Source organism: Microcebus murinus, chromosome 6 (assembly GCF_040939455.1).
Source record: "Microcebus murinus isolate Inina chromosome 6, M.murinus_Inina_mat1.0, whole genome shotgun sequence".
NCBI lineage: Eukaryota > Metazoa > Chordata > Mammalia > Primates > Cheirogaleidae > Microcebus > Microcebus murinus.
This window is the reverse complement of record NC_134109.1, coordinates 95,230,549-95,249,315: the sequence shown is the minus strand read 5'-3', so window position 1 is coordinate 95,249,315 and position 18,767 is coordinate 95,230,549. Positions and strand designations below refer to the sequence as shown.

Sequence of the window (18,767 nt, the reverse complement as noted above, 5' to 3'; positions counted from 1 at the left end):
ATTTAATAGGTCTATACCATAACATTTGAAGAGTTCACAAAGTTTATCAACATGTACTCAAATACGTACATAAACAGGCTTTTCTATATTATTTGTAAAGTACATCAGAAATTTATTGGAACTTTTCTTGTAAGATATAGCCCAACACATTTTATGTATCTTATGTATGTATTTTATACAGATATGTTGGAGAGTTAATGTCTTTTCTTTCTTTTTTTAAATTAATTGCTGTGTTTTAGAAGCCAAAAGGTATTTCAGCTGGAGCAGTAAATAATCTCTTAATGTTTTGGTTTGATGAAATCATACATAAAATGAACTTTGGAGCATGAGATGTTTTTGTATTTAAAAATTTGGTGTAAGTGCTTTGTTTTGTGCCGTACACTCTTTAGAAAAAAGTTTTCTGGAAGTTTGACCAAAAGCATTAAAAGTGTTAAAGCTTAAGCTTAAACTAATTCTCTGACTTCCACCAGCAAATAAGAGTTTATGAAATTAATGAAGGGGACACACTGTTTATCTTTAAGGAGCTCTGACTCTTCATCTTTTTAACTTGAGTTTGAGAGTCCCTCTCCCACATTAGCAGTATCTTCTGTGTGTATGTACAGGACCTCTATCAGCAGGGGTTAAGGGGAATGGGCATGGCAGGCACTTCTTTGTATTCTAATGTGCTTTTAGTAACTTGTTTAAGATCTTTAAGGGTGTATATTGTCTGATTTCTTTAAAGTTTTTATAAAGACCATAACATTTTCATAATGGACATTTGTATGATGCCGTTTGTATATCTGATATTGTGATAGGAGTTTCACTGTTCAGCATTTATGAGAAAGGAGTGTTATTTTACAGTTGAAGAAACTGAGGCTTGAAGAGATCATTTTTCTAGCAAAATCCACTGTTGAGTGGTAAATTAAACATTCAAACCCAAGCCAGTTTGACCTGAGGTTTTTATCCATTGCCCCCTCATATGTTTTTGAAAGCAGTTTTTATACATTAGCTCAAAGGTGGCCTCTGGACTAAACTGCCTTAGAGACATGTTTTATTTATGTTTTATGTTTTATTTGCAGTGTCTTTAAATTTCAGCTCATGATCAACATTGAGAAATAGGGAAATTTCTCAGTGAAATTCATGGATTTCTGGACTTTTTTGGGGGAAGACTTGGAAATCCAGGCACTAGTGAGCTGCATTCTTGTTGTCTGGAGCTGAGCATTAGGGCAGTAGCTGCCCTTTTAAAACTGGGCATGTGCTTACCAGTCACTGCAGTCCCCATCATTCCTGCTGCTAATACACCTGGCCTGCTTCACTCAGTTTTATTACCTGCCTGGGTCCTGTGGGTATGTTCACATGTCTACCTCAGCTTCATCTTGTGTAGATGGCTTCAACTTTTAGGAAATGTTTATTTTTACTGTGTCTGCTTATTCAACTTCTAATATATTTTTTGTAATGCTTTGTTTTTTTCTAGTTTTAAAAATTTGTTAAAAACAATGGCATATGCTTTTCATCCAGTATGAAGTTATTAGATGTTTTTCAAAATCTTTTTTTTTTTTGAGACAGAATCTCACTTTGTTGCCCTGGCTAGAGTGAGTGCCATGGCGTCATCCTCACAGCAACTCAAACTCACAGCAACCTCAAACTCCTGGGCTCAAGAAATCCTCCTGCCTCAGCCTCCAAAGTGGCAGGGACTACAGGCATCCACCACCATGCCTGGATCTTTTTTTGTATATATATTTTTAGTTGGTCAATTAATTTCTTTCTATTTTTAGTAGAGACAGGGTCTTGCTCAGGCTGGTTTCGAACTCCCAACCTCGAGCAATCTGCCCGCCTCGACCTCCCAGAGTGCTAGGATTATAGGTGTGAGCCACCACGGCTGGCCTTTTTTTGTTTTGTTTTGTTTTCTAAATAACAACAATTTGAAGATCTTTCAAATAGAAGAATGGTTATAATCTCTCCACATCTTTTCATATCAATGAACAAATAAGAAGCCATTTCCTTTTCTACTGGGATGAGAATCACTGAAAAAATTACTTAAGGGTGATATAAATAAAAATCAACTTAGACTTTTCCTCTTTTAAGAATGGGGTACAAACATAAACTCTACTTTTGAAATTAAGAAAATGAAATTGAGGCCGGGCGCAGTGGCTCACGCCTGTAATCCTAGCACTCTGGGAGGTCGAGGTGGGTGGATTGCTTGAGGTCAGGAGTTTGAAACCAGCCTGAGCAAGAGCGAGACCCCGTCTCTACTGTAAATAGAAAGAAATTAATTGGCCAACTAATATATATAGAAAAAATTAGCCAGGCATAGTGGCACATGCCTGAAGTCCCAGCTACTTGGGAGGCTGAGGCAGTAGGATTGCTTGAGCCCAGGAGTTTGAGGTTGCTGTGAGCTAGACTGATGCCATGGCACTCACTCTAGCCTGGGCAACAGAGTGAGACTCTGTCTCAAAAAAAAAAAAAAAAAAAAAGAAAAAAGAAAATGAAATTGAACAATAAATCCAAAAATAAGATACATTTTTCTAACATTGTTGGGAGATCAATGATTTAGATATGAGAAGATTCCCATACAACAAATCTTTGGGAACAGGCCGGGCGCTGTGGCTCACGCCTGTAATCCTAGCTCTTGGGAGGCCGAGGCGGGCGGATTGCTCAAGGTCAGGAGTTCAAAACCAGCCTGAGCAAGAGTGAGACCCCGTCTCTACTATAAATACAAAGAAATTAATTGGCCAACTGATATATATATAAAAAATTAGCCGGGCATGGTGGCGCATGCCTGTAGTCCCAGCTACCCGGGAGGCTGAGGCAGAAGGATCACTCGACCCCAGGAGTTTGAGGTTGCTGTGAGCTAGGCTGACGCCACGGCACTCACTCTAGCCTGGGCAACAAAGTGAGACTCTGTCTCAAAAAAAAAAAAAAAAAAAAAAAAAATCTTTGGGAACAAACTTAAAATTTTGGCTGTTTTTGACGGAAGTTTTTCTAAAATGTATTACACATTTACTGTATCCTTAAAATGGACTAAATTTAGTCTTAAGTTATTGGGGTTTAGTATAGAGAGCAACTGTTATTGTTGTAGGCCTTATTACATAATAGTTTCTGTTTTTAATTTTTTCCAAAACAAGTGAAATGGTATGGGATTTTATCATTTAAAATTTATTCTAAGGTGATTGTTATTTTTATTCTTGAATCTAGTTTTAATAATATTTCCAACTTTTTGGTTAGGTTTTTTTGTTTTCTTGCAAACTTCAAGGATGTTACCTTCTAATTAGTTATTTCTAATTTATTTTCTGTGCAGAAACTAAGTGATCATACACGACACACTTGACTGTAAAATGTAGTAAATAAGTTCTGAGTCTTCTTTGGAATAAAGTACATGGGCTTTAGGTAGTTTTTTCTTTCTTTTCTGCCCCCTCCTTTTAACATACATATTTTGGCTTTGTAGAGTTTAATGTTGAGGTTGCCTGGTTCTTACTCTCTGAACAATTGAGATGATGTATTAATATGTTTTGTTTGGTAAAGTGAGGCAGAGTACAATGGAGAGAGGAAACTGATGAATAACCAGAAAGACACAGCAAATAAAATGCATACTCATTTGGTTGTAGATAAAGCATATCCTAGATCTGAATCATGAGTATTCTAGTATCATACTAGTATGGTAGATTATCAATTTTAAACATACTCTAAAATATCCAGTTGTAATATTCTCTACAGGAATGGAAATTGTAAATTAAGAAAAGGTATTCTATTTAAAGGAAAGTTGGGGAAAAGTAGATGGCAGACTCTTGATACTGTTTGTTTTTAGTTTGCAGTAAGTAGCTATGTTACAGTAACAGTATTACAGTTTTGGTGATATTTTGATTTGTATAAAGTTTTTTTTTTGTTGTTGTTGTTGTTTTGAGACAGAGTCTCATCTCACTCTGTTGCCCAGGCTAGAGTGCCGTGGTGTCAGCTTAGCTCACAGCAACCTCAAACTCCTGGGCTCAAGCAACCCTTCTGCCTCAGCCTCTCTAGTAGTTGGAACTACAGGCATGCACCACCATGCCCGGCTAATTTTTTCTCTCTCTCTATTTTTTTTAGTTGTCCAATTAATTTCTTTCTATTTATAGTAGAGATAGGGTCTCGCTCTTGCTCAGGCTGGTTTTTTTTTTTTCTTTTTTTTTCTTTTAACAAATAACTGCTGGTCTAACTCAGGCTGGTTTTGAACTTCTGAACTTTAGGGATCCTCCTGTCTTGGCCTCCCAGAGTGCTAGAATTACAGGCGTGAACCACCACGCCTGGCCTGATTTGTATAAAGTTTTATAATGGTTGGAAAAATTTTGCTAAAGTTGGGAGTATATTTTTGAGAGGGCCTAGCTTAAAATATAGTCTATTTGGAGTACCAAAAGTGTAGTTTGTGTATGTGAAGAGGCTTGAGCAGAGCAAGGGCAGGCATTGGCCATCACTGCTATTACAAAGTTTCAATGAGAGGCCTATGTGACCAGTAATTGGGGGAGATAAATCATAAATAGGAAAGACTGTGAACAGAGAAACATGTAGTGTATTCATATCTGAGCTCCAAGCCCAAAATCACAGGTACTCTAAATTATAGGAATTGATTTGCATTTGGTTTTCTTTTCACTTTGGCAACTGTATGTGACAAGCTGGGGTAAAGAGCCCCATTTTTTTTTTTTTTAATTTTTTTAAAGGAGGAATTGATTTATTTAATGATTGTTAATGATTCTTCCAAGCAACTCTAAAAAAATCTCATTCTGAATAAAAATCTAGCAGTGGTAATTCTAACTAGTCCAGCCATCACATTTTTTTTTTTTTTTTTTAAATGAGGCAGAGTCTTGCTCTGTTGACCTGGGTAGAGTGCAGTAGTGTCATTGTAACTCTCTGCAACCTCAGACTCCTGGACTCAAGTGATCCTCCTTGCCTCAGCCTCTCAAGTACCTGGGACTACAGGCATGTGCCACCATACCTGGCTAATTTTTCTGTTTTTTGTGGAGATGGGGTCTTGTTCTTCCTCAGGCTGGTCTCAAACTCCTGGCCTGAAGCAACTCTCCTGCCTTGGCCTTGCAGAGTGCTAAGATTACAGGAGTGAGCCATAGTGCCTCACCCAAGCTGTCAATTTTTATACTAGGAAAAAGGAAACAATATTAAGGATAAGTGGAAAAACTGTAGTAAATCCTACCAGTTGGATTCCTGCAAGGGCAGTAATGTTGCCATCCAGTGGTGTGAAGGCTTTGACTTATTACTACTAGGGATAGTCCGCTTATGATGGGTTATATCATGATAAACTCATTGTAAAGTCCAAAGATCATAAGTTGAATTATCATAAGTTGGTTACGATATGTACAATCCAACTGTAGAATTTCAGCTAAACAGTATTAGATGTGTACAGTGAGAAAATTGCTGTTCAGTCACTATGGTTTATTTTATCTATGACTGGAAGAAGTCTTGAAGCCACAGTGTTGAGTAAGAAGAAAAGTAGAAAATACTGAGTTTGTCAGAGTAGATGAAATGCCAAGATATAAAATGTAGTTCCAAGTGTGTATTGTAATTGCAGCCGAACTGAGATTTGTTAAGCTGGAGGGAAATCAATAAACTGGGGAAGGCTTTTTGAGGTAGAGGAGAACGGCATATAGTCTAGTAAGATGTTTTTAGGAATATTTGGTTTGGAATCTGTAGTCCATGGCAGAAGATAAGGAGAAATCCTAACTGGACCATGATAACCAGGACTCCTTACTGAACATTATAGGCCATGATAACTATGCGATAGAATATTATGTAGTGTTGGTTGGAGTCCATGTTGAAAAATTGGGATATGATACAATAAGGAATAAATTAGCTGCTTGATGAATTGGGTGATTGAATCTTGGATTAGAATAGTGGTTATAAAATAAGGATAGAACAAGAAATGACAAGGAAGAAAAACTGGTACAACTTGGCAAATGTTTAAGATGAAGCTAACAAAATTTATTTTAATTTTTTTCTTTCTTAATGCTACTTCGTCTAAGAGAAGCAAGCTAACAAAATTTATTGAGGGCTCACTCTGTTGAATTGAGATCTTAGGGGCTATTCCATTGGAGAGAGTATGGTTTCATGAAACTTTGAAGACCTCAGTCTTTGAATTTGAAAAATGTCCAAGATTTTGAACCTAGATAGAAGGTTACAGATTGGGATGGGTGTCAGAGTCTGATATTTTATTGTACTTGCATGCTAATACTTGAGGACTGGTTAAAACTTTGCACAGACCTTCAGTGATCTGTGGCTAGTTATTTGCAAAGCAATGGACTAGATAGTTGGGTTATAGAAGTTTAGTGAATTTGGAGGGAGATATTAGGTTTAAAGATATACTAACAAGTTTTTTTTTTTAAGTTGTAATTTGGCTCCTCAGTTCAGGATTATATGTGAATTGTGAACTTCCTAATTCAAATACAAATAGGGGAAAATAATGTGATATTTGCATTTTAGGCAAATGTGCATATATGATTTGTGGAGCAGAATTTTCCTTCCATTTATTCTTGCTTGCATTGATGATGGCAGCACCATCATCAATGAAACATACACACACACATATTTGAACTTTGAACTTTGGATTTAGCTTTCAAAAGAGTACAGAGAGAATCCTATATGTATGAATTGATGGGATATTAATTTATTACCCTTTTTCCTAGGAATTAAATGGGATAGTTTGCAAAAGTGCTACAGAGACTTTAAAGTGCTATACAAATATTATCAAAATTATGTGTTTCTAGGCCTACTTTAATTTGGAATCCATTAGTTAAAAATACAGATGGATAGGCCGGGCGCGGTGGCTCACGCCTGTAATCCTAGCTCTCTGGGAGGCCGAGGCGGGCGGATTGCTCGAGGTCAGGAGTTCGAAACCAGCCTGAGCAAGAGTGAGACCCCGTCTCTACTATAAATAGAAAGAAATTAATTGGCCAACTAATATATACAAAAAATTAGCCGGGCATGGTGGCACATGCCTGTAGTCCCAGCTACTTGGGAGGCTGAGGCAGGAGGATCCCTTGAGCCCAGGAGTTTGAGGTTGCTGTGAGCTAGGCTGACGCCACGGCACTCACTCTAAGCCTGGGCAACAAAGCGAGACTCTGTCTCAAAAAAAAAAAAAAAAAATACAGATGGATAAAATCTATTTTTAGTAATTAAAATATTGGAACATCATTACCAAACATTAGAAAATAGAATTGAAGAAAATCCATAATTCCTCCACCAACACAATTTTATCACTTTTTAATATTAATCATTTAGTCTTTTAAAATGACTATTATTATGAATTTATATCATAGTATTTACTCAGTTTTGTGTCCTTTTAAAAATTAATGTGTAGTTACAATGTACATGCAAAGCAGATACTGAGATATTTATAAGTAGTGAAAAATGAAATCTTGTCATTCCTAGTTGTACTGTATTTTTTCTATATTATAAATATTGCTGTCTTTTATTTTAAACTTCTTTATAGTGAGTTTACTAATCAGTATCTTTACTAGAGTGGGAATTTTTGGAGGGAATTGACTTTAGTCTGTCTGTTTTAGGACCTAGCACAGTACTTAGTTCATGTTAGGTTTTTTTTTTTATTTTTTTATTTATTTATTTTTTTTTTTGAGACAGAGTCTCACTTTGTTGTCCAGGCTAGAGTGAGTGCCGTGGCGTCAGCCTAGCTCACAGCAACCTCAAACTCCTGGGCTCAAGCGATCCTCCTGCCTCAGCCTCCCGAGTAGCTGGGACTACAGGCATGCGCCACCATGCCCGGCTAATTTTTTATATATATATATCAGTTGGCCAATTAATTTCTTTCTATTTCTAGTAGAGACGGGGTCTCGCTCTTGCTCAGGCTGGTTTTGAACTCCTGACCTTGAGCAATCCGCCCGCCTCGGCCTCCCAAGAGCTAGGATTACAGGCGTGAGCCACAGCGCCCGGCCTCATGTTAGGTTTTATAGTATGTATTATTATTATTTTATTTTTTTTAGACAAAGGATCTTGTTCTATTGCCCAGGCTGGAGTGCAGTGGCATGATCACAGCTCACTGCAACCTCAAGATCCTGGGCTCAAGTGATTCTCCTGCCTCAGCTTCTGGAGTATCTAGGACTATAGGCACGTGCCACCATGCCTAGCTAATCTTTTTTTTGTGTGTGTGGAGATGGGATCTCACTATGTTGCCCAGGCTGGTCTTGAACTCTCCTGACAAGCAGTCTTCCTGCCTCGGACTTTCGAAGTGTAGGGATTATAGGTGTGAGTCACTGGGCTTGGCCAGGAATTATAATATATATTATTAAGACCACAGAATTGTTAAATACATTGCTTGGTGAATGGACTGGACTTCTGGATACATGTTACAACCATTTTCATTCAGCAGAAATTGTATTCTAGTGAAGCAGCGTTTGTAGTACTGGCTATTAGCTATATTATGGAAATAGCCTCATTATATAAAACTGAATATCATAATGATTTTTGTTAAGATTGGAATATTCCTGTTGTACAATTAGAAAGTGACACTCCCCCATTAGTACAGTATATTATCAGAACCCTCAAGTATATAATGATAAGGGTTAGGTATTCTAATCCAGCATAATGGAGAGGACAGTTTCGTTACTAGCTTTGGAGATAGGTTGTCATTCACTTATTAATTGATTCAGCAATCAGGATTTAATGTTATAATTATCCTGGTAACCTGGAAAAGTCAATTTTACCCATTCAGTAGCAGGAATTTCCTAGGGATTCCCGGATTTTTAGGAACAGTAGACCATTTAGTAGGGAGGAGCCCCCTTTTTCTTTGGGTTTAGAGCAAGCTCTAGGGCAGTGGTTCTCAACCACGAGTCAGAAGCAGATGTTTTGGGTATGATATGAAAAAAGGGTGAGGTAATGAGAGTGGATTTGAGGTGAAATGCAGGGTATGAGGTAAATGTATGGCAACAGTGGGGTGGTTGCTGGAGCCTTTGTGTGTGTGAGTAATGTAGGTAGGTTGAAAGCCATATTTCTGCACTGGATTTGTGTCTGTACTTATTAGAAATTATATAAAAGACTTCAAATCAGGATAGAAATCTATGTTAAATAAAGTTATATTTTGGGGTTTTTAAATTGTATAAGTTAATGGTAGTTTTAATACATTCAGTAGATTTTAATCCTTCATGTTTTCTGCCCTTTGCGTATAAGCTATAAAAGAGCTACTTTAATTTCTGAGCCAGTTAGTGTTACTATTTTTACTTCTTAGAGACTAGCCTATTTCGAAAAGTGGGTGTATTGAAATATGCTTTTAATTGTAGATATACCCTCCTATCTTGAACTTTCACTTGTAACTGTTAGATATAGATGTTTGCTTCTAGAAGATGATTTGACTAGTTTCTAGTGAAGAAATGGATACTGCCTTAGATATGCAGTCACACTGTGGAAGTAGCTTTTCCAAGAATTTATTAAAGGCATATAAGTATATTGCTGAAATTCTAGTACATTATAGTTCATGGAAGCATATCTTTGCCATACAGGAGTACAGTTTTGTTTGTGGTGTTTAGTGCTTCAAGATTAGAGTGAATATATATCAAATATAAGCAGCATTGGTCAGCACAGTAGGATGCCTAAGATGCAGTTTATGACTCAAGTAGGAAGGAAATATACTTTTATGTTGGGAAAAATGCTCTTGGTACCAATTTTGAAATTATACAAGTGAAAAGTCTGTTGAAAACAACTTGATTACAAGTAATTTTTTTCTTTAGGAATGGAAATGCGCCAGCCTTAGCTTATTTGTCCATATCCTCTCATTTATTGTAATTGAGTTTTTCTGTAAATAGGAAGATCTGTGATATCAAAACATTTTTGTGGATTTCTTCTCCTATTGAGATTGTAGAATCAACTTTTTATGATATAGTTAGAAAAAAAGTTTTGTTTTATGATATCGCTGTCTCACACAAAGATGGTGATGTTGACCCACCATATTAAAATATGCTCTTCTTGTTTTTCCCCCTGGTGTTAATGAAAATTTCATTTTGTGTTTTTTGCCCTATTATTTTTAATTTAGATTGGAACAGAAAGTTGTAAGTTTTGGATTCAAGTATTGGGAAGGAAGCTTTTGCTTAGAAGGGTTCCTGGAAAGTAAGATGCTACCTACTGGTGGAATATGGAAAGTAATCATAATGGCTAGCATTTATTGGAGTACTTATTATGTGCCTGGCATTGTTCTTAGATCATTTTGTGTATTATGTATTAACTTAATCTTTGCAATATCTCTATAAGATAGGTTCTATTATTCTCATTTTACAAATGAGGGAACAGGATCAGGGAAGGTTACTTATCCACAGTCAGAAAAGTCAAATATTTGGCACACCAAAAGCCCTGACTTAAGCATTATACAAGATATTTGTGTAATAAACCCCCTTAAATAATATTTTGAAATAAAAAAACTATATCCCACCTAAAAATAAAAGTCAAATATTTCTCAACTGGGAAAAGCCAGGATTTGAATACAGTCAGTCTGGCACCAGAATCTCCCTTTTTTTTTTTTTTCTTTTTAAGTTACTGTGAGACTACAGAATCCCTGCTCTTAAACACTGTACTGTCTTTAAGAAGCATACCTCATGCTTTAAAAAGTATTGCATAGGCCGGGCGCGGTGGCTCAAGCCTGTAATCCTAGCACTTTGGGAGGCCGAGGCGGGCGGATTGCTCGAGGTCAGGAGTTCGAAACCAGCCTGAGCAAGAGCAAGACCCCGTCTCTACTATAAATAGAAAGAAATTAATTGGCCAACTAACATATATATATATAAAAATTAGCCGGGCGTGGTGGCACATGCCTGTAGTCCCAGCTACTCGGGAGGCTGAGGCAGCAGGATTGCTTGAGCCCAGGAGTTGGAGGTTGCTGTGAACTAGGCTGACGCCAGGGCACACACTCTAGCCTGGGCAGGAAAGCGAGACTCTGTCTCAAAAAAAAAAAAAAAAAAGTATTGCATAGAAGAATTATTTATTGTTCTTAGATCTTGCCTTTGCCTGTGGATTGTCTCATTTGACCATCAAAGCATAATTTAGGGTCTTTGTACTTATAGTATTTGAGCCATTTGCCCTTTTAGTCAAGTTCTTTACAGGTTCACCCCCCCCATGTGAAAAGTTGTTTATAATTAAGGGGAATAAAGCACCTTACAGAAAGAACATTATGCACAAAACCATTTTAGTTTTGTCATGGATAAACTTAACACATGCGTGAATTTTTTAAAGTTTGAGGCCAGACACCAAATTTCTGGGTGGTGAGTTACAGGTTATGAGTTTCTACAATACACTTTTGCAATCAGGAAAAAAAATTTTTTTAAAGGCAGATTACCTGTAATGAATACTGGTATCGTGGTGACTTTCAGAAAAGTTACAGGAAATGAAAATACTGTTCTTAAACTGTGAAAAGAGAGAGGCATCCTAAGCTCTCCCATGGCAAGGAGACCAAGTTATGTTTTTTCTACTGCTTAGAACCTGTTGGTCATTTTTCTACTACTATTACATGTGGGTAATTTTTCGGTATTTAGTTTTTTTTTTACTAGGTTTTTTTTTTTAATTTGTTTTTTCCATTTCATAGATACAATCTAGTTATTTTTCTGCCAATTTTATATTTATGCAGTTGCTTGATACTGTTTTTCCTCAACTTTTTATTTTAAACATTTTTATACTTTTCTTAAAGGTTGAACGTATACATAGTACAATTAACATGTATATGCCATTCACCTAAATTTATTAATGGTTATCTTTGCCACGTTTGATTTATCTTTCTCTCTCTCTGTCTCTCTCTCTTTTTTCTTTTTGAGATAGGGCCTTACTCTATTGCCCAGGCTAGAATGCTGTGGCGTCATCATAGCTCATGGCAACCTCCAGCTTCTCAAGTGATCCTCACCCTCCCAAGTAGCTGGGACTACTGCACCATACCCAACTAATTTTTAAATTTTGTGTAGAGACAGGGGCTTGCTGTGTTGCTTAGGCTGGTCTCAAACTGCTGGACTCAACAATCCTCTCACCTTGGCCTCCCAAAGTGTTAGGGTTACACAGGTGTAAGCCACTGCACCAAGCATTTCTCTCTTTTTAAAATATATTTTTCTTTTTCTCTGAATCATTTGGAAGTAAGTTGTACTCCTAAATACTTCAGTATGCATACGTATTATAAGAGTAAAAAGTTGTCCTACGTAACTAAGATTTTTTTCTTGAGTGTGGAGATGTTCAAATTTTCCTTAGGGCTTGTAAATATTAGGCACCATGTGAATGTAGTATATGCTTTGTGAAGGCCAGATTTCTGGCAACTACAACTGAAACAGGAAAGTAAAATGGCCAGGTGTAGTGGCTCATGCCTGTAATCCTAACACTTTGGGAGGCTGAGGCAGGAGGATGAGGATTGTTTGAGCCCAGGAGTTCTAGGCTTCAGTGAACTGTGATCATGCAACTCTAGCCTGGATGACAGAGCAAGATCCTGTCTCTAAAAAAAAAAGAAAAGAAAATGCCACATTATTGGTATGATGTTCTGTGTAGGCAAAATAAAGTAACAGAAGAGAAAAGAGATGACATTGACAGAATAAGTTGCAGGGTAGAGCTATTTTATGTAGAAACAATGGAACAGTAACATAGCCTTGAGTTTATCTAATCCTTGTGGTTTCTTTTGATAAAGATATTAATAAGAATGAGCCTGGCTTAAGAAGAAGATGTTAAAGTAGGGGGAAAATAAATAATGGTCAAATGGAAATATATTTAGCAAGATATTCAATTATCTAGAAACTTTCCTTAGTGGAAGTTGTCATTTTCCATTGATGTCAGATTACTATTATAACATCATATTGTACTCTAGGTTAAATGTATTTTATTTTCATCATTGTCAGGTAACATCTATTTTATTGTTAAGGTATTTACATGAGAACACCTTTTGTGAATACAGTCTTCTGTATCTGTAGGTTTTGTATCCATGGATTCAGCCAACCATGGATCTAAAATCTTCAAAAAATTAAATTCTGTCTATACGGAACATGGACAGACTTTTTTCTTGTCATTCTCTAAGCAATACACTGTAAAAACTATTTACATTTTATCAGATATTATAAGTAATCTAGAGATAATTTTAAGTATACAGGAGGATATGCATAGGTTGTATGCAAATACTATGCTATTTTATATCAGAGACTTGAGCATCCATGGATTTTGGTATTTGTGGGAGGTCCTTGAACCAGTCTCCCATAGATAAAGAGGGACAGCTGTATTCAATTCTTTATCAGAAGGTATAAAGGAATTAGGATTGGCTTTGAGTACTATGAGTCATTCCCTGTTCATTTTACCCTACATGGATAGTATATCAAATAATCATAAAAGCTCCAGATCTGTTTTTAGGGCCGAACCCAAAATACCAGTGTCTTTTTGTTATTGTTGTTTTGTTTTTTACTTAGGACTTATAGACTGTGTTTCCTTTTGTAAAGATCTATCTGGTGTATATAAAGGATTTAAGTTAGAGGAAGAAAATTGTCTATTTTATGGGGTACAAATCACATGTTAATTTAAATGTCAGCAGACCTTTGGAGGAAATAGTTTGTGTGCTTGTACTTACCTATTAGTTGCTTTAATAACTCCTAATATTGCGATGACCCCATACTTGCATCTCTAGCTCAGACCTCTCTATTGAATTCTAGACTCTTGTATCCAGGCTACCTGCTTGACATCTCCAGTTAGATGTCTAATGGGCTTAAGATGTCCCAGACCAAACCTCTGATTTCCCTTGCCTCTAACCTTTTCACCTGTAGTCTTTCCTGTCTCAGTAAATGGTAGCTTCATTTTTCAGTTGCTCAGGCCAGAAACTTTGAATCATTCTTGATTCGTCTCTTGCTTTCACACCATACACGCAAGAAATCTTATGCAGCAAATCTTGTCAGCTCCTCCTTCAAAGTAGATGCAGATTTTTGACTACTTATTACTAGTTCCACCGCTACTACCCAACATCCATCTTTTTGATTACTGTCAGACCTGCTGTTCTCCCTGCTTCTCCTGTCCCTTTCTCATCTCTTCTAAATGTAGCAGTCATTGTGATCCTGTTCTTACTTTAATTGACTTTAAAATGGAATAGAACTTCCATTTTTGTTAGTGTATTCATTTTGCTCATTGAATATTTTTTTTTTTTTTTTTTTTTTTTGAGACAGAGTCTCGCTTTGTTGTCCAGGCTAGAGTGAGTGCCGTGGCGTCAGCCTAGCTCACAGCAACCTCAAACTCCTGGGCTCGAGCGATCCTTCTGCCTCAGCCTCCCGAGTAGCTGGGACTACAGGCATGCGCCACCATGCCCGGCTAATTTTATATATATATCAGTTGGCCAATTAATTTCTTTCTATTTATAGTAGAGACGGGGTCTTGCTCTTGCTCAGGCTGGTTTTGAACTCCTGACCTTGAGCAATCCGCCCGCCTCGGCCTCCCAAGAGCTAGGATTACAGGCGTGAGCCACCAAGCCCGGCCCATTGAATATTTTTATATGCCCTGTGAATTAAAAAATTAGGTAGATTGAATGCATTAGAATTTTCTTTACAAAAACTAAGTTGTGTTTTTCAATCCCTACATATTCTAGTTTTTAAAAAAATGTTATTTTTGAAGCATTTATCAGTTGATCACTGTAAAAATTATCCTAAAAGGGGAAATGTGGACTATCTTCATGGTTATCTGATTATACCCAATAAAACTTATAAACATTACTATGTTATTAAGAATAAAGTTTTAAAAATTAATTTTCATTTTGGGATAAATTTAGAATTATAGAGTGTTAGAGCTAGAAGAAAGTTTTGTAGTCTTTGGGTGGGTCACTTAATCTTTCTGCCTCATCTTAAGATTAATTATACTTGTCCTAAAGGGTTGTTTTGAGGGTTAAATGAGCAATATATTTATTAATTAGTGAGCCATAATTTATTGAATTCTTACGTAGTATATTGTATACACTATACTAAGCACTTTATATATTAACTTATTTAATCCATATAACCATGCTGTTAGCCACAGGTATTGCTATCTCTCCCATTTTACAGATGGAGAAGCAGGCATATACTTGTCAAAGATCATTCAAAGCTGGGTTTCTAATCCATGAGATTTAGTTCTACTTATAAATAAAGATAATGTTTACTAAACTGTTGAAGCATAAAGTAAAATGCGTTGATCACTAAAAACTTAGATGCAACAATAATTTGAGAGTTATAAGTCTGTCCAGAAAGTTGTGAAAAATGGTGATGAAAACTGCATGGGTAATTGCACAAATATCTGAACTGCTCTTATGGCATCAGCAGAAAAATCTTTTTCCCCTTAATCTGGTGAATAGATCTGTAATAATTTTTTTTTTTAAATTATACTTTGCAAATGCTAAGCCTACTGGAAATTCTGATACTTGGAATGAATATGATAGGATCACATGTTTTCTGTTGATTTGTTTATGGCTTTCTTATCAGCAAGGTATAGGCTGCTTTCTTTTTTTCCTTCTTTTTTTCAGTTTGTCCAAGTGAGACCCATGCTTTCTTTATAAATACAAATGAGAATAGAAATTTCCCTAGAACATTTAGTGGATTCATTAATTATTTATATTAATATATGTATATATTTATTTTTTTGAGACAGAGTCTTGCTTTGTTGCCCAGGCTAGAGTGAGTGCCGTGGCATCAGCCTAGCTCACAGCAACCTCAAACTCCTGGGCTCAAGCAATCCTTCTGTCCCAGCCTCCCGAGTAGCTGGGACTACAGGCATGTGCCACCATGCCCGGCTTATTTTTTTCTATGTATATTAGTTGGCCAATTAATTTCTTTCTATTTATAGTAGAGACGGGGTCTTGCTCTTGCTCAGGCTGGTTTCGAACTCCTGACCTTGAGCAATCCACCCGCCTCAGCCTCCCAGAGTGCTAGGATTACAGGCGTGAGTCACCGTGCCCGGCCCAATATTAATATTTATTGAGCACCTATTTGACATCTGACTCTGTTCTAGGTTCTAAGGATACATCAGTGAACAAAACAAAGCTCTTGTCCTCATGGAGCATTTGTATTCTAGTGGTGGAGGGATAGATGTCAGAAACTGAAGAAAAATAAACCAGGGTATTAGAATGAGAATGACTGGGACTCGAGCTTTTAGGTAGAGTGATCAGGGAAAACATTTGAAGAAACTGAGTAGATATTTGAATGAAGTGTGGCAGTCAATTTTGCTTTGGGGAAGATGTTCCAGGAAGAGGGACAATATAGTAGAATAAGGGAAAGTGGTAGAAGATAAGAGAGATATGGGAGTGGGTTGGGAGAATGCAGCCCCTTTATAAGGATCATGTTCAGTCTTCTAAACTGTGATTTGGGAAGTCTTTGGAAGGTTTTGAGTAGAGGAGTGACATATCAACAGCATTATTCTGGCTGCTGTGTAAAGAAGAGGCTGAAGGCCAGTCATTTGTCGTGGTTTTTGACTATCTAGGACCCTGTTTTTTTTCTTTTCTCCCTTCTTGAACTCAGCTTGACCATGTCTAGGATCTTTTGAACTTTGCTATGTTTGGCACATTTTTAGCCTTTATGAATTCCATCTCCCTAATTGAAATTTTCAGCCTTTCATTTTCAACTAGGACATAGGCATATAAAGCAGTCTTCTGAACTAGGCACTCTAATCAGAAGCATCAGTGGAGACTTGAATTCTGAACTGAGCAGACATGTTTGCTTGCTGAAGTTTTGGCAGTAGTGTGCCTCTTTCAGATATTAGACAGTTTTCCTCCTGTTGTTTTAAGTTTAAGTTTATGACACAAAAGTGGCACTGGAAAGGCAGGGCAGTGTTGGTGTTTTTCACATATTTTGGGGGTAATTATGGTGTATACTGCTGGCTTTTGGGGATACTTACCGTGTTTCCCCCAAAATAAGACAGGGTCTTATATTTATTTTTCCTCAAGAAGACACCCTAGGGCTTATTTTCAGGGGCTGTGTTATTTCTTTTAAATACGGTACAACAATCTACATTTATTCAAATATAGTTAAGTCATCGTCTCTGGAACATCATCATAACTCTCCAAACCCTGAATTCCATCCAGAATTTCTCATGACTCTATTTCCTTTAGAACCATTGGCCCCAATCTCTCTTGTTGAGCAATAGAGCTCTCATGGGGCAGGTGGGAAGGGCTGCTAGTCTTGTTTATCGCTCCAAGACGAAATGCATGGGTTGTGCAGATATACTGTGTAGCCACACCCATCACTAGGTCTTATTTTCAGGGTAGGGCTTATATTGCACAAATGCTTAGAAATCCTGCTAGGGCTTATTTTATGGGTAGGTCTTATTTTCGGGGAAACACGGTAGGTAGTCTTGAGGAAGATAAAAGTTGAGAGAGTAACCGTATTATTGTCAAGTAATAGTATGGTACTTCAAGTAACAGAATATTGCATGGGAAGTGGGCATTGAATAAGATCACATTGGAGAATGCTTTAGTATTTATGGAAGAATCTATAGATTTTAGGTCAGTTTCCTGTGTAGGATTTACATGTTAATTTCCAAGGAACACAAAATCTTGTATTCCTATTTGAGTCTGGTGTTTCTTTGATTCATGATTTCTCTTGGTTTAAGCTTGATATTACATTAATAGAAGCAATGATACTAGTACCAAGGCATATATATTTATAGATTGATAGAACTTGAACTACGAGAATCTAGCAAGTAACAAGGATTAGGACTAGTGATTAGGAATTGGAGTAGACCCTTAGGTAGCTTGGAACTAGGAAATCAGGAAGATCTGTGACAAGAAGAAACCAGATTCAAACATGAAGGGATCGGAGGCCAAGCTCTGTTCAGAGAGATATGGGTGAATATTTAACATCTTTCGGTGAGATTGGTTGATAAAGCTGTGTTGTGTCTTTACTTTTTGAGCTATTCATTGGTTGCTAAAGTATTGGAACAAACCTCAGTTGAGTAGGTCCAGTCTCTGCATGTGGGAACAGGCAATTTTGTGGTGTCTGACTGAGGTAAATAGTGTAAGGATTGGAGATTAGCCAGGGCTCCTGTGGAGTAAACTATGCCAATTTCAATCACTAGCCGTGGAAATCAAGGGTAAACATATATATTTTTGGTCTATAAAAAGTACATTCTTCTTTAGTATTTCATTACATGTTTTTCCGTGTCCTAGAGGTGATGTCAGTTTAGTTTTTGAAAGGTCTTTACCATGTGCAAAAATTACCATAATTTGATTTTTTTTTTCTTTGTAGCTTTTTACAGTCTCATCAGAAACATGATGAGACACCTTGTTTATGCCAAGGGTAATAGAATTGTAGATTATTGTGAAATCACTGAAACCAAAATTGCCGCCTTGGCACTGCCTCTCATTTGCTGTGTGACCTTGGGTTTGTTTTATATCTCTCAAACCTCAATTCTCTTTAAAATGGGCTAATAGTTTTTACTTTATAGGTCTGTTGGGTGGATTAAATGAAAAAAAATGTAGAGCAGTACAGAGCCTGGCAGATAGTAAGAGCTTGACAAATTTTAGTTATCTTATATCTAATTCATAAACATTATCATTTATCTAATCAGGATAAACTGACTAGAAGTTTATCTAGTTAGGGTATTTTTCTCTATATAGTAAGCTATCAGGGTACATTTAAGAAAATTGGAATACTTTTAAAAATAAAATACGCATATATAATTTAGGATTTTTAATTTTCTTCTTTATCCCCTTCTTATAGCAGCAATAGGATAATTTTTCCCTTTAAAGATGTGAAATGTGAAGCTTTTTTAAAAATTATTTTTAAATGTGTTTTAGCCAGATTTTCATGTGAATTTTAAAATACTAGATTTCTAAAATAGGAATGGAAAGAAACAGC

At 36.7% G+C, this 18,767-nt stretch overlaps 1 protein-coding gene and 1 long non-coding RNA gene across 2 annotated transcripts in view; both read left to right on the top strand.

Moving 5' to 3' along the window:
* Window positions 1–18,767, top strand: part of ADAM10 (ADAM metallopeptidase domain 10) — a 138,360-nt gene that overhangs the window by 2,510 nt on the left and 117,083 nt on the right. The window lies entirely within an intron of this gene.
* On the top strand, window positions 7,103–14,085 carry LOC142871516 (uncharacterized). The gene is made up of 3 exons (XR_012919785.1): window positions 7,103–7,549; window positions 7,917–10,576; window positions 10,925–14,085. It is a non-coding gene; the product is annotated as an uncharacterized LOC142871516 (long non-coding RNA).